General features: G+C 45.2%; 2 long non-coding RNA genes across 4 annotated transcripts in view; one reads left to right on the top strand and one right to left on the bottom strand.

Moving 5' to 3' along the window:
- Positions 1-12857, bottom strand: part of Gm39607 — a 37896-nt gene extending 25039 nt beyond the window's left edge. The window contains exons 1-2 of one of the 2 annotated variants that reach the window (XR_872286.2): positions 12742-12857; positions 11042-11174 (exon numbers count right to left, since the gene is read on the bottom strand). This is a non-coding gene — a long non-coding RNA (predicted gene, 39607). The remainder of the gene's footprint in view (positions 1-11041; positions 11175-12741) is intronic. The other variant, XR_872287.2, reaches the window with a different exon arrangement.
- Positions 3957-5930, top strand: Gm32142. Of its 2 annotated transcripts, XR_381075.3 has the most exons (3): positions 3957-5361; positions 5450-5689; positions 5788-5930. It is a non-coding gene; the product is annotated as a predicted gene, 32142 (long non-coding RNA). The 2 variants fall into 2 exon arrangements; XR_872285.2 differs by having other exon boundaries at positions 5450-5930.
- Positions 12858-14358: the final 1501 nt, after the last annotated feature.

Here is a 14358-nt window from a genome sequence, read left to right as displayed (position 1 = left end):
CTCCAGACCAAAGAACAGAAACATGCTTTTTTTTCTACCTACAGTTCTTGAACTAGCCCTGTTGGGCTGATTGGTGCTTCCCTAACCACAGTGGTTTTAATCCTTCACCACACTGCCTCTCCATCAAACCATAGTCAGGTATAAGGAGAGGGCGTACCATGGCCCAGGAGCACTGGGGATGTGGGCTCCAGTGCCATTCATCATTAAAATAAAGAGAAAAGGCAGGAATAGGCAGCCTCTAGCAAGGGAGTTCTCAATCCTCCTATAGCTGTGACCCTTTAATACAGTTCCTCATATTCTGGTGACCCCCAACCATAAGATTATTTTTGTTGCTACTTCATAGCTGTAATTTTGCTGCTGTTAGAGTCATAATGTGTTTTCAGATAGTTTTAGGCAACCCCTATAAAAAGGTTGTTCCACCTCCAAAGGGTCTCAATCCACAAGTTGAGAATCAGTGCTCTAAGGCTCCAGACCCCAGGATTTGCTCTGATGTTTGTTTTAAAACTCTCTAGAATTTAGAGAAATAAGAAGTTAGTACTCATAGTCATAGTGGCTGTCATGGTTAGTTTTTGTCAACTTGACACAAACCTGGCCAATACCTGGGAACTCTTAGTAGAGTGAATCTCTACAAAGAACGGCCTCCATCATATTGGGCTGTAGGCATGTCTGTGGGACATATTCCTGATTGTTGGTTGATGTGAGAAGGCCCAGTCCCTTTGTTCAGGGTCCCATCTCTGGGTAGATGGGCCTGGGCTCTATAAGAAAGCAGGCTGAGCAAACCATAGAGAGTGAGTCAGTAAGTAGCATTCCTCTATGGTCCCTGCTTCATCTCTTCCCTTTCCCAGAGATGGACTGTAACCTGGGAATTATAAGCTGAAATAAACCCATTCTTCTTAAGTTGATTTTGGACAGGGTTTTATCACAGAGCCCAAACTATGACAACACAACTATGGCCATGGTCCATACCTATCTATAATCCTAACATTTGGGAGGCTAATTTGGGAGACTGAGGCATGAGGATTGCCATGAACTCAAAGCCAGCCTAGACTACAATAGTGAGACCCAGTCTCAAAAAAACAAACACCAGCTCCGTTCCTTGGGGATTCCTCCTCTTGGCGTGGGCCCAGCTTATCTTTTTTCTGTGGACCCTCTCAGTCTTCCCTACTAGCACATCTCCATTCTTTCTTCTCTCTCTCTCTCTCTCTCTCTCTCTCTCTCTCTCTCCCTTCCTTTCAAAGATTTATTTATTTTATGTATATGAGTACACTGTAGCTGTCTTCAGACACACCAGAAGAGGGCATCAGATATCATTAAAGATGGTTGTGCGCCACCATGTGGTTGCTGGGAATTGAACTCAGGACCTCTGGAAGAGCAGTCGGTGCTGTTAACAGCTGAGCCATCTCTCCAGTCCCCACATCTCCATTCTTTGTGTCTGCAGCTGAGCAGCAGAAACACTAGCTACCAAGAACTCCTGGTGGCCACACTGGGCTGGGATTCAAGTGGGTGATTCTCACTATCTTTCCTGTTCTCCATTCTAATATCTTCCTATGGCAACCGAGCATATTCAAACCATAGCAGCAACTCTTCTTCATGATCCTCCTCCCACCCTACCCCCACCTCCTGGGTAACCCATCTCTTGGTGTGGACCTGGTCTTCCTAGCTCTTTTCTAATGACCTCTCAGTATTTCCTCTAGCTCATCTCCATTCCTTTGTGTCACATGCCAACCCACAAACACTCTTTCTATTAGCAACCTTTCAGCCACCTAGAACCCAGACTGACCAAAAACAACCAAAAGAGGGAACATCCTCCCAGAAAAGTCAATGCCAAATCTGTCTATACCAAAAGACACCTCAAATATCAAAACCCCAGATGCCTAGATCCCAATGCAAACATGAATAGCCAAGGCAATATGCTTTCTCTAGAAGCCAGTAGCCCTATTACAACAGGCCCTGAAAAAAAAACAAAAAACAATTTAAGTAAAGTATTCAGTGAGAACATGTGGTCAAGGACCTCAAAGAAGATGTAAACAAATGCCTAGTAAAGACCATGGAGACACGAACAGGTGAATGAAGTAAGGAAAACAATCCAAGGCATGAAAATAGAAATAAAAATCAATAAAGAAAATAAAAGGGCTGGTGAGATGGCTCAGTGGGTAAGCGCACCCGACTGCTCTTCCGAAGGTCCGGAGTTCAAATCCCAGCAACCACATGGTGGCTAACAACCATCTTTAACAAGATCTGACTCCCTCTTCTGGAGTGTCTGAAGACAGCTACAGTGTACTTACATATAATAAATAAATAAATCTTTAAAAAAAAAAAGAAAAGAAAAGAAAAAAGTGAAATAAACCTAGAAATAAACCTAGCTTAAAATGGCAAACAAAACCTCAGAGGTAAACCTTGAAAAGGTTATAAGACATGGAAGAGATTTTCAGGTATTGAAGACAAAGAAAATGTTAAATCTAAAATAAAAAAAAAATCCAGGCATAAAATATCCAGGAATTATGGGACACTATGAAAAAGACTAAACCTACATATAATAAGGAGAGAAGAAGAAAAAACTCAGGTCAAAAGCATACAATTAAAATTAAAATTAATATTAAAAATATATCTCTCTAATCCAAAAAAGGATACCTACCAAGATATCAAAACATGAATTGTACAAAACAAAGAATATTAAAAGCTGCAAGGGAAAATACCAAGGAAGGTATAAAGAGCAGGCCCGTTTGAATAACACTTTAGTTCTCAATTGAGACACTAGAAAGGACAGTTGTTCTACAGACTCTGAGAGACCAAACCCATTAAAACTACCAATTACAATAGAAGAAGAAAGAAAACATTATATAATAAAACCAAATATAAAGAATTACTTTCTCCTCATCTAGCCTACAGAAGTCATTGGAAGGCACACATTAGTCTAAAGATGTAAGCCATACCCCCAAAGACACAGGAATAAATAATCCCAGAAGAGTAAATCAAAAGTATGTGTGGCCAAGACCCCACCATAACAACAAATATCAGGGATCAATAAACACTGCTCATTAATAATTCTCAATATTAATGACCTCAGTTCTCCAATAAAAAGACATAGACTAACAGATTGGATTAGAAAACTAGATTTGTCTTTCTGCTACATCCAAGAAACACACCTTACCATCAAAGACAAACGCAGTCTAGGGGGAACCCTACTATAATTGTTATGCTAAAGAAACATTTAAATAAAATTACTTTTGATGACATAATGCTAATCCCATAGGCCAGTGTCTTGCTTAACCCTCATTGGAGAAACTTCTTCCGGCAGTAGATGGGAATTAGCACAGACCCACAATTGGATAATGTACAGAGAGTGAGAGACTTTGAGCACTCAGTCCTAAATAGGATGTTTGATGCAAACATTTCCCTCCTTCCTTTGAAGTTCAAGAAGCTATTGTAAGAGCTGGAGGTGATGGTTGGCCACCAGGAAACAATGTCTTCCAGACACAACAAGACTGATGACCAAAGAAGCTCACACAGGCTGCGGTAGTATGCGTAAGACCTACATAGACCTACATGTTCAAGCCAGACAGGATCCCAGCTCTGAGAACAAATGGGGAAGTGGACTTCGGGTCTCACCTGTAACGAAGAAACTACAGGCAACTGACATCCCCTGGCAGAAGAAAAATCCGTTTTTTCCAATGGATCTCACTGTGTCTATCAGCCAGACTCTGGGCAGGCCCCACACCAGAAGTAGCTAGCCATCACAGAACAAACTCCCTGGTATTTCTGTGGATTTTTTCCCATTTTGTTTTGTTTTGCTATTTTTTGCTTTATCAGTCTTTTCTTGTTTATTTTGATTTTTGTGGGGTTTTGTGGAGTTTTACTTGCTTGTTTGGTTGGTTGGTTGGTTGGTTGACCCTCTTTGTTGAAAGGGAAAGAAAAAAACTATAAAGTTGGGTGGGTAGGGAGGTTGGGAGGACTTGGGAGGAATTGCCAGAGAGGAAAAAACAATCAAAATACAGAAATGTTTTTCAATTATAAAAAGAAAAGAATTGAAAGTGTTGCCAATACAAATCCTCAATAACCCTTGCAATTACTCAGAAACCAAGAAAATCCAGGACCCCGTAATTTAAAAACAACAACAAAAAAAACAACAAATAAAATATTTTCCTTAAAACACACACCTCAAAGCTAAATACAGGACAAAACAACTTAATGAAAGGAAGAGAGAAGGAAAAAGAATAAATAAAGTTGATCCTATTTCATCTCAAGATGGCTCTGGAATTTTTGGCAAATGGGTGGCAGCCCACAGACCTGGGGGATGGGAGGAATAAGGACACCGGTCCCGCATCTGCAGGCTTTTTCCATGTTTGGTATCTTTCCAGCCATTCCCTCCCCACCCACTCGTGGTGCCACCCTGCCCTTCTCACTGACTCAGGCCCTGTCCCTGCTCCCTCCCTCCCTCCTACCCTCTCTCTAGACAGTGAGCAGCTAGAGATGAGCCCTAGGCCCATCTTCTCTGGTCCGGATTTTCCTCCAACTATGGGTAGAAAGTAATAGTGCACAGGATGTGGGCTAGGAAACACCCACACAAGGCTCAGCTGATGGTGAGTCCACTTCGAGGTACACATCCGCACAGGCTGCAACACTCCCAGAAATTATGAGGGCACGTGTCATTTAAGGGGTGTGCCCAACAGGGCCTCCAGGGCTCCTCGGAAGCCTCAGCAGGAAAGGGATGAGTCATGGCTGCTGAGCTGGCTTGCCAGGCCCGAAGCTGGCTGGCCAATAATTAACATGACAATCGCCCTACAGGCACTGACTTACAGACGAGCCTACTAAAGGGGTGTGCAGGGCAGGGAGTTCCTTCCCGGCCTCCCCTCTTCCTGAGACTTTAGATCCTGTCCCCATACCTCCCACCTCCAGTCTCCCGACGCCAGAAAGGCGGAGCCAGAAGAGAGGTTAGGAGCTGTCAGCTTCCAGCCCCAAATTCACCGAAGACTCTGCCAGCAGAGACGTTCATGAAAGAGCAATTGTGAGGCCCAGTGTTTTCGTTTGACACCCGTCCAAGAACAGGATGGTAAACCCAGAAGCCAGGTCACCTTTTGCTTGCTACTGACCCCTCCTGGAGTGAAGAAGACTGCAAGCTGAAGAAGCCCAGAAAAAACAAAAACAAAAACAAAAACAACAAAACAACTGGTTCTGAGTTTGCTGTTCACAATGTTGTTTCGTTGGAACCGGAAACAGTCCAGGTCCCCAAGTGCTGGATTTACAGATGTGCACCACCAAGCCTGGCTTTAGTCCTGAGAATCTTGTTTTTTAAACAGCTTCACTGTGGTCCAGGCTGCATTGAAACTCAGCAATCTTTCTGCCTCAGGCTACCGAGTGCTGGTATTGCTAACACACTTGTGCATGGTTCTGGCTTGTTTTAATTTTAATTTAATTTAATTTAATATGTATGGGTGTTTTTTTTTTTCAGGCATGTATGTCTATGCGCCACCTGCATGCTTAGTGCCTTCAGAGGTCAGAAGAGGATGTTGTATTTCCTGGAAATATAGTTACAGACTTTGTGAGCCACTATGTGGGAGCTGGGAATTGAGCCCACAAACTCTAGAAGTGCAGCCAGTGCTTCTAACTGCTGAGCCTCTCTCCAGCCCCTGTCCTGAAGTTCAGCTCCTTTTTGGGGAGGATGAAATCTGCCTAAATTTGAGGTCACAGGGTAAGAGTCTCACAATGGCATTCCCTTTCCTCCCAGGACTTTGCCCTTCCCTCACACCTGATATTTCACTCAAACCTCCCTTGTGTTTTGTCTTGTAGAAAATGGAGATGCTACCGAGTCTTTAGGAGATTTACACAGTATTTAGAAAGCGCTAGTCAAAAATGGTGGTGTCACTCCGGGGAGCCTTAGCTTACCAGGGGACCCCTGAGTGAACCACACGGAGCTGGGATCAATGCAAAAAGCAAGAGGAATTTATTGTTTCAGTGCACTGGGGTCGTCCCAGACCCGAAGGAGAGGCGGTGACCCCCAGTACCCATTCGGTGAGATTTTATATGGTTTCCAGGGGCAGAATAGAGCATCAGCAACTAAGCACAATATGATTGGCGGAACAGTACACCCTTAAAACTGATTGGTCTTTAGGGAATGAGGTGACAATGACTTCCCTTGTCTGAAGATGAGCAATGGTCAGTCCTGTGGAATGTGTCCCCACCCACAGGTCTGTTCCTGCCTCGTGGTCTGAGAAATGTTAATTATCGTCTCCCTTCCGAAGGGGCAAGTGTTTCATGACCTTCCCAAAGTTCCTAAGCTGACCTTTTCAGTGGATAGTGAATACTCTAATGGCCAGTGATCCCCTTATTAGGTCTTTCCCTAGCAGCCCCACTGGCTCACGGTGAGGTTGGCCATTACTCTAGCTCTCCTAAGGCAATTCTGGGGAAAGTCTGTAATTCCGAAGTTCCTGGGTCTACGACAGACTGAACCTGCAGTTATCTAACTCAAGGGTGGGAACAGCAAGAGTAGAGACCTGCTGACTCAGAGTGTGCTAGTGCCTCATGGATGACGGTGGTGGGGAGTAAGGCAGGCAGCAAGGGTGGGAGGGACTGGAAAGAATGGTGCTAAAGGCCACTAAGGAAAACCTTCAGGCAGAGTCTGCTTAGGTGGCAGTAATGTCCAGGCGTTCCAGGCGTGCTGGGCTGATCATTTGTCGAGGAACCACCTCTAGGAAGATAGGAGCACTTAAATCTTGCTAAAGGATAGATAAAAAATTAGTCGCTTACTAAGACACTGTGCCTTCCACTCTATCCTGTTGTAAAGAACACGCGTCTCTCTCACAATAGCTCAGTCATGTAGCTTTGTAAACCTACCCCTTCTCTGGGGTATTTTTTTTTTCTCCTAACATGCTTTCCCTAACAAGTTTAGCTTCCTTATTCTTTCTCTAAAACATTTCCTCCACCATGTGGTTGCTTGACTATCAAGTGCTTGACTTCTATGCCAGCTTCCAAGCTTGGCTCTCTCCTTCTTGCCTCTACTCCTGGCCTCTGGGCAGCCAGTGAAGTTTATAGTTGGCCTGCCCTGAAGTTTTTCTGTTAAATTCTAATAAAATTGTCTTTGAGCTGCCATTTGAGTCCTCTTTTTTTTTTTTTAATTATTTATTTAATTTAGGTATATGAGTACACTGTAGCTGACTTCAGACACACCAGGAGAGGGCATCTGCTCTCATTACAGATGGTTGTGAACCACCACCATGTAGTTGCTGGGATTTGAACTCAGGACTTCTGGAAGAGCAGTCAGTGTCAGAGTCCATCTTTTTTTTTTTTTTTTTTTTTTTTTTTTTTTTGGTTTTCTAAGACAGGGTTTCTCTGTATAGCTCTGGCTGTCCTGGAACTCACTTTGTAGACCAGTCCTTGAACTCAGAAATCCGCCTGCCTCTGCCTCCTAGGTGCTGGGATTAAAGGCATGCGCTACCACTGCCCGGCCTCCCAGAGTCCATTCTTAATTTAAAAAAAAAATTACTTTATTTTGGGGCAAGAGGGATGGCTCAGCACTTAAGAACACTGGCTGCTTGGTCATAGGATCCCTATTCAATTCCCAGCATCCACAAGGCAACCCATAACTGTCTGTAAATCCTATCTCAAGGGGTCCAAAACCCTCCTCTGGCCTCTGTTGATACTGCATCCATGTAGTGCAGAGACATACATCACACAAAGAGTCACAGACATAAAATAAGAATAGAAAAGCCCTTCAAAACAAAAGTTTCTTTTATGCCTATATGTGAGTATGTGTGTATGTAGACTGCCAGTGTGCCTGGTGCCCCTGGAGACCCAAGGAAAATGTCAGATTCCCTGGGCTAGAGTTGTGAGTTATCACGTATGTACTGGGAATAGAACCTAAGTCCTCTGCAAAAGCAGCAATATAGAGGCTGGAGAGATGACTCTTTGGTTAAGAGTACTTATTGCTTTTGTAGATTCCAGCACCTACATGGTGGCTTACAAACACCTGTAACTCCGGTTCAGAAGATCTGATGCCTTCTGCTGAACCCCACAGGCACCAGGTGTATACATACTACACATACACACATTCAGGCAAAACACTCATACATATAAAGCAAATTCTTAGGAGGAGGAGGAGGAGGAGGAGGAGAGAAGAAGAAGAAGAAGGAGAAGGAGAAGGAGGAGGAGGAGGAGGAGGAGGAGGAGGAGGAGGAGAGAAGAAGAAGAAGGAGAAGGAGAAGGAGAAGGAGAAGGAGAAGGAGAAGGAGAAGGAGAAGGAGAAGGAGAAGGAGAAGGAGAAGGAGAAGAAGAAGAAGAAGAAGAAGAAGAAGAAGAAGAAGAAGAAGAAGAAGAAGAAGAAGAAGAAGAAGAAGCAGAAGCAGCAGCAAGTGTTCTTAACTTCTGGCCCATCTTTCCAGAACCCTGAGATGGGGCCCTGGTTTCCTCTGCATCATTAGGTTATAGAACTGGTTTTCTGTGAGTCCTCTAGAGAGCAGGCTTACTGGGGGAAAGGGATTTCAGGAGCTGTTGAGAAAGCAAGGGGATATTTTGGAACAAAAGTAAGGAGAACCCTGACTCACCCTGGCTTAAAATCACAACAGTGGGTTCTGCTATGGAAAAAGACAGATGCCATGCCATGGCTCAGAGTAACTCAAAGAAACAGCCCTTTCCTCTCTGCCATGCTGCCTTTGTTATTGTCTACATTCTCAGACTCATGGCAAGCAGGTCACCTCTAGATATGAAGGTGTCCTGCGCAAGAAGAAAGACCCTCTATTCTTAGGTGCTTCTCTGAGAAACTAGGTCGTTTTTCTCAGAAGTAGACCAGGCCTGAGTCACATGCTCAACCAGGAGCAATCCTCGGTGGGGCAGACCAGCCAGACCCACTCTGGAGTCTCCCTGACGCCTGCATGGTTTATGCAGAGAAGGTGTAAATGTCTGTTGGAGAAAAAGAAGTGGGAATAGATTAGAATGTAAAGCCAAGGCTATCCTTTGAAGCAGAGGGCAAGAGGGATATGGACATAACTATGAAATTATCCAGTTTTAGTTTTCCATCTGTTAGTTGTTCACTGGCTCTCTTCTGCCTGTAGGAACATACATTCTCAGCTAACTCTAATTGATCTGTAGTGGCTAGAGAGTTGACTCAGCAGTTAAGAGCACTTCTTGCTCCTGTAGAGGACTGAGGTTTGGTTTCCAGCACCCACATGGTACTCACAAATGTCTATAACTCCAGTCCCAGAGATCCGATGCCCTTTTCTGACCTCTGTGGATACTAGGCATGCATGCTGCACACAGACATAGAGGCAGGCAAAGCACTCATACACATAAAATTAAATCAAATTAAAACAAGCCAGGAAGTAAATTTAAAAAAAAATCAATTTGTCAATTCTTAACTTCCTGCTATTTCTTCATATCAACTCTACTCTGGTCTAAGATGTCCATTCTAAGAAAAACAAAAAACAAAAGACAAGCCTACGTTTTTGACTTACCCTGTCCTTGGAATGTTTTTCCCCATGCCACCTAGTGGATAGCCAGACCTTATACAATCATCCAGGCCAGGCACAAAACCAGTTGCTTTGTCTACATTAGTTTACATTGTACAAAAAAAAAAAAGTATGTAAAGAGACCCTCGTCATCCAGGTCACCTCTCCTTGCTCAGCTCCAGCCTACTAGCATTTCCTTGAGAAAGAGTCCATCTTTCCACTCCAAGGGACTCACCCAATGGCTGATGCTATTGATTACTAGGTGTCTACAGTCTGAGGAGGGAGTATTATCAGCAGGCTTTTAAATCTACATTCTCTCAGGAGAGAAGCCAGAGAAAGGTCAAGAGGAGAGGCTGGCTCTGAGCCCAGGGGACACTGCTGGGCAGCCTGGGAGAGCAGCAATGAGATGATGTAAGTGAAGAGCATGCCGACTGTCACCCCTCAATGGACAGGCTAGGTGACAGATTATCACCCACTAACTGTTCTAAAATAGATTTTTAGTGTCACCTCTCCTGAGTGCTGCTTTTGCCATATCAAGTGTCTATGGGGTGTGCATGTGACTTGAGGCAGAGTTTCATGCTGTAGCCCAGGTTGGCCTCGAACTCACCATCCTCTTGCCTCAGCCTCCTGAGTGCTAGGACCACTGTTTCTGCTCTCCTGCTGCTGCTGCTGGAAATAGGACCCAGGGCCTCAGGCATGGTAGTGCTGCATTACAGAGCTCTGTCACCAACCTTACTCTATCTATTCTCAATGATAGCTCATTACAAGGGGTCTGGATTTCTCCTGTTATTTTTGATTCCAAAGAGCTTGAGGATCCAGCAGCTTCCATATCCATTCTTAGTTTCCGAGATTTCCTTGGAGTGGAGACAGTGCTGGCTCCACTTGTCTGTTTTATAACATATATAACAATTTATAAAATGTTTTATAACATTTATAAAACGGTCAGCAAACATTTATTAACCCTGCCTTTTGGGAGACACTAGAAGAAGCAGACATAGCTTCAGGCTTTCATGGCACACGGCCTCCTCAGGTGGACTGGCACCTGCTGCCGCTAGCAAAGGAACTTGTGGAAATTATTTGGATGGCTCAGACTGCCTTTCCTCTCGCCTCAAGTTCCACTCAGAGATTTCAGCACCAGGGCAACTGGGTGGCTGGACTCATGACTCCCTGATATTTCCTTTGGGACACCACTAGCTTAGCTATACATAGGTGCCTCTGATTATCAGACTGTAAGGGGAATCTAAGAGTGATCCAACGTCACCCTGTAGCAGAGCAGCTAGCTTGAAAGAAACAAATCAATCACAGGGAGTAACACTCTGAAAAGATGCAGGCTAAGACTGGTGGGTTTAAAGTCCGTTCTGACTCCCCAAGGCCACTTGTCACTTGGAATTTTCCACAGATGGTACATACCCTCCATTTTCCTTCAGCGGGGACAGGTCTCTTTGTACCCTGTATAGCTGTTACCAGATTTAGGGTCACAGTCTATGCACCAACTAGCCAGGTTTAGCTACCCACCTACTGTACAGCAGTTAAAATAGCTACTGTAACAGTGAAAAGCAGACAAAGGTTCTTGGATGTTGGGTCAGCCTGCCTTAGGGATGTACCTCTGCACCAGGCCATTATCCTCACCACACTCTGCTCCTTTCTGCAATGGTATGGGCACCTCACATGCAGATGACAGGCAGATAATGGGCATGTTGTCCTGCTGGCTTCCTGTGATGTTTGTTTCGTCCACATCTGTTGCAGGAAATAATAAATAGAACCGGTTCATTCCAGTGCTTGTGCCGGCCATGCATTGGCAGGCAATGGCCTGTTTTTATCTCGTGGAGACTTTGACTCAGTGCTCCAAAATCTCTCCACCCAGCTCACTGGGTTCCCACTGGGACCACTGGTGCTACCACACCAGCCCCTTGCTTCAAAACCCCCACTTCCTTTATGGTACACATCTTGCAAACCCATTCTTTGCCACCGTACCTTTCTCTCTTGAACCCAGACAAGCCATTGTGTGAAGGAAAATGCAACACAAACTTAGTTCAGAAACAATGGTAACTCAATCACTGGGCACAACAACTAAAACCTAATCTTGTAAGCTTATTAAATCTAAATCCTTGGGGGGAAATCCTAATGGATCCGCCATTGAAACTGGGAGACACTCGTAGCTACATCTTGTCCTCACACTATCCCCATCCAAAAGGTCCTAACTCTCTCCTGCTTCCTCTCTTCCTCTAACCCGGAAGTCCCGCCTACTCACCCAGTGGCTGACTCCTTTATTCATTAGGTGATTGGCTCACAACAGCACCAGGCCATCCACAACACACATCCCTCCACTCTGCTGTGGTCCTCCTTCTCCTAACCCCCAGAGTGTCTTATTGTCTATCTTTATTACATTTGCACATTTGCTCAGTTTCAGACCTTTGCTCTGGGAAAGACATTCTGTATTTCTTTTACAAACACAACTGAACACGGACAACAGTCCGCCACTTAGGGAAATCATAGAAGGAATTTGAAACCAGGAACCAAACTTGCTAGCTGGCTTATAGGTCCTATCTGTGCCTGGCTGCTTTCTTATACAGCCCAAGGACCACTGCTCCGGGAATGGTATCACCCACAATGAACTGGGCTCTCTACATCAGCTAACAACCAAGACAATCCCCCACATACATGTCCACAGGTTAATCTGATCTAGGTCTGGGCAATCCCTGCCTTGGTACTCCCTTCTCCGATGACTAAGCTGTGTCAGACTGACAGCTAAAGCTACATAGGACAGACCTCAACTTTAACTTCTCAAGATCAATACAGATACATGACACCCAACAACTGCTGAAGTTCAAACTAGACAACGGCAAGGGCTCTGGATCTTTCTGAATTACACACACACACACACACACACACACACACACACACACACACTACAAACATACACATAATACACCCATATCACACACACTCCCACCACACTCACCATACATTCACACATACCACATACATACACACCCACACCACACAGACCTACCACACACTCACACACAAAGACCCCCACACCTCCTACCACACACACACACACACACACACACAGGGCCTCCTGCATCTCCCATCTCCTGGGGGCTTTCACAGGGCAGTATTTGTAGCGACTGCCTGCTTGGCCTCCCAGGATCTGCTGGGTAAATGCCTGCCTCCTTCCAGCCCTTGCTCTCCCTGCTACACCTGGGTGGACCTTGGGAACCTTCCTCACTTGAGTTTCTGTGACTCAGTGGAAGCCGGTGGCCACTTCCTTACTCCCCACCCCACCCCCACCCACACTCACATTCCAGTGGCCAGCTCACTGCCTTCTGGAACTTGACCCACAGGTCCTGGCCTCGGCTTAGAATAAACAGTCATCTCTTCATGGGACAATTTACAAGCAAGACCGGCCCAGGATGGGAAGGGCTTGCCTGTGTCTGACCCACTGTGGATAACTAACCCTGCAGATCCCTCCCCGTGACACCTCGCTGACCTGGGACTCTCTGTTAAAGGAACTAGAGACTGAAACTCAGTGCAGCATTGAGTAAAAACAGGTTTAAAATATTATTTAGAAGAGGATAGGGATGTAGCTTAGTTGTAGAGATGTTGGGGCAGAATCAATTCAGGATCATCCTTAGCCAGGTAACAAGTTTGAGACCAGTTTAAGCTACATAAAACTGTGCCTCAAGTTTTTACGTAAGTAAGTAGATAAATAAATAAATAAATAAATAAACAAACAAATAAAAATTTAATCCCCAGTACTGTAAACAAAAACAAAAATAACGCATTGGGAAATTGGCTTCTTTGGCTGGACTTTTCCTGGGAGTTCTTTAGAAATTCACAGCTCTCTCAATCAACAAAGACAACATTAATTTGAATAACCCCAGGACAAGTATGGCTGCTTAAATAAATCATCCGGGCCCCAGGCCGCCTCTGCCTCTATCACTTTGCTCTTCTTCTTCAGCTCCTGCCTTTAGCCCTCCAGATTACAGAAACCACTGTGGTACTTCCTGCTTTCACTCTGACCTCTGGACGGAAGAGAGAGGAAGGACAAGAGGCCTGCTACTTCCCTTTTCTAAAAAACATCAGAAACGCCTTTCCCAGAAGCCTCACTTGGCTGGATTTGCCTGCACTCTCTTGTACAGCCATGTGCCACACACACATCCCACACAGAAAGGAGTCTGTGGGGAAGGGGAGAGCCAGCCATGTCTGCCAGAGAAACGGTGGTGGTACCAGGCGAGCATGTAGTGTGTGTGCAAAGGCTTTGGGGTTGGAATCCAGTGGGCAGGGCAGGCATTCCTGTGCCTCAGGTAGACTTGTTTGTCCCACCCAACCCCAGCCTCAGTCTGGCAGTGTGTCCGCACTTGTGTCCAAAATCCCAGCTGTTCTGGGCCATCACAAAGAGTGAACTTGTTGACGGTAGCCATGCCATTAACTACGTGCTAATGTTCAGATGTGAGGCAATTATCTGTTCCGGGGTGACCACCACACCCCAGAGAGGCTGAGCAGAGTTCCTTGGAAAGCCAGATTAGCTCATGGCGAACCAGAAAGCAAGCTGAGAGACAGGGACTCAGAAATACGCTTCTGCCAAAAGCCAGAGTCCTGAGGGCAGAACCTCATTCCCAGTAGTAGCACAGCCAGTTCTCAAATGCAGGTAGGGTGGCAGGGTGGGGGTGGCTGGGAGGGGAAGGAGTCTGGTTGCTTCAAGGTGGCTTGCTCTGGGGAACAGGCAGGGCTGTAGAGGGGTTCTTCTTTGGCAGCATCTTTGGACCTGTGGCCTTATTTTGCCTCATGTTTTCATCCTAGGTAGGTCAATAAATAAGACCACTCTCACAATGCTTGAGCTAAACTTGAAGCAAGCTTTATTAAATGCTGACCAGGACGTATCTAACTGGGGGCAAGCATGCTTCTGACATACTTC

This window comes from Mus musculus, chromosome 11, assembly GCF_000001635.26.
Source record: "Mus musculus strain C57BL/6J chromosome 11, GRCm38.p6 C57BL/6J".
Lineage (NCBI taxonomy): Eukaryota > Metazoa > Chordata > Mammalia > Rodentia > Muridae > Mus > Mus musculus.
The sequence above is the reverse complement of the archived record's forward strand: the minus strand, read 5'-3'. Positions and strand labels throughout refer to the sequence as shown.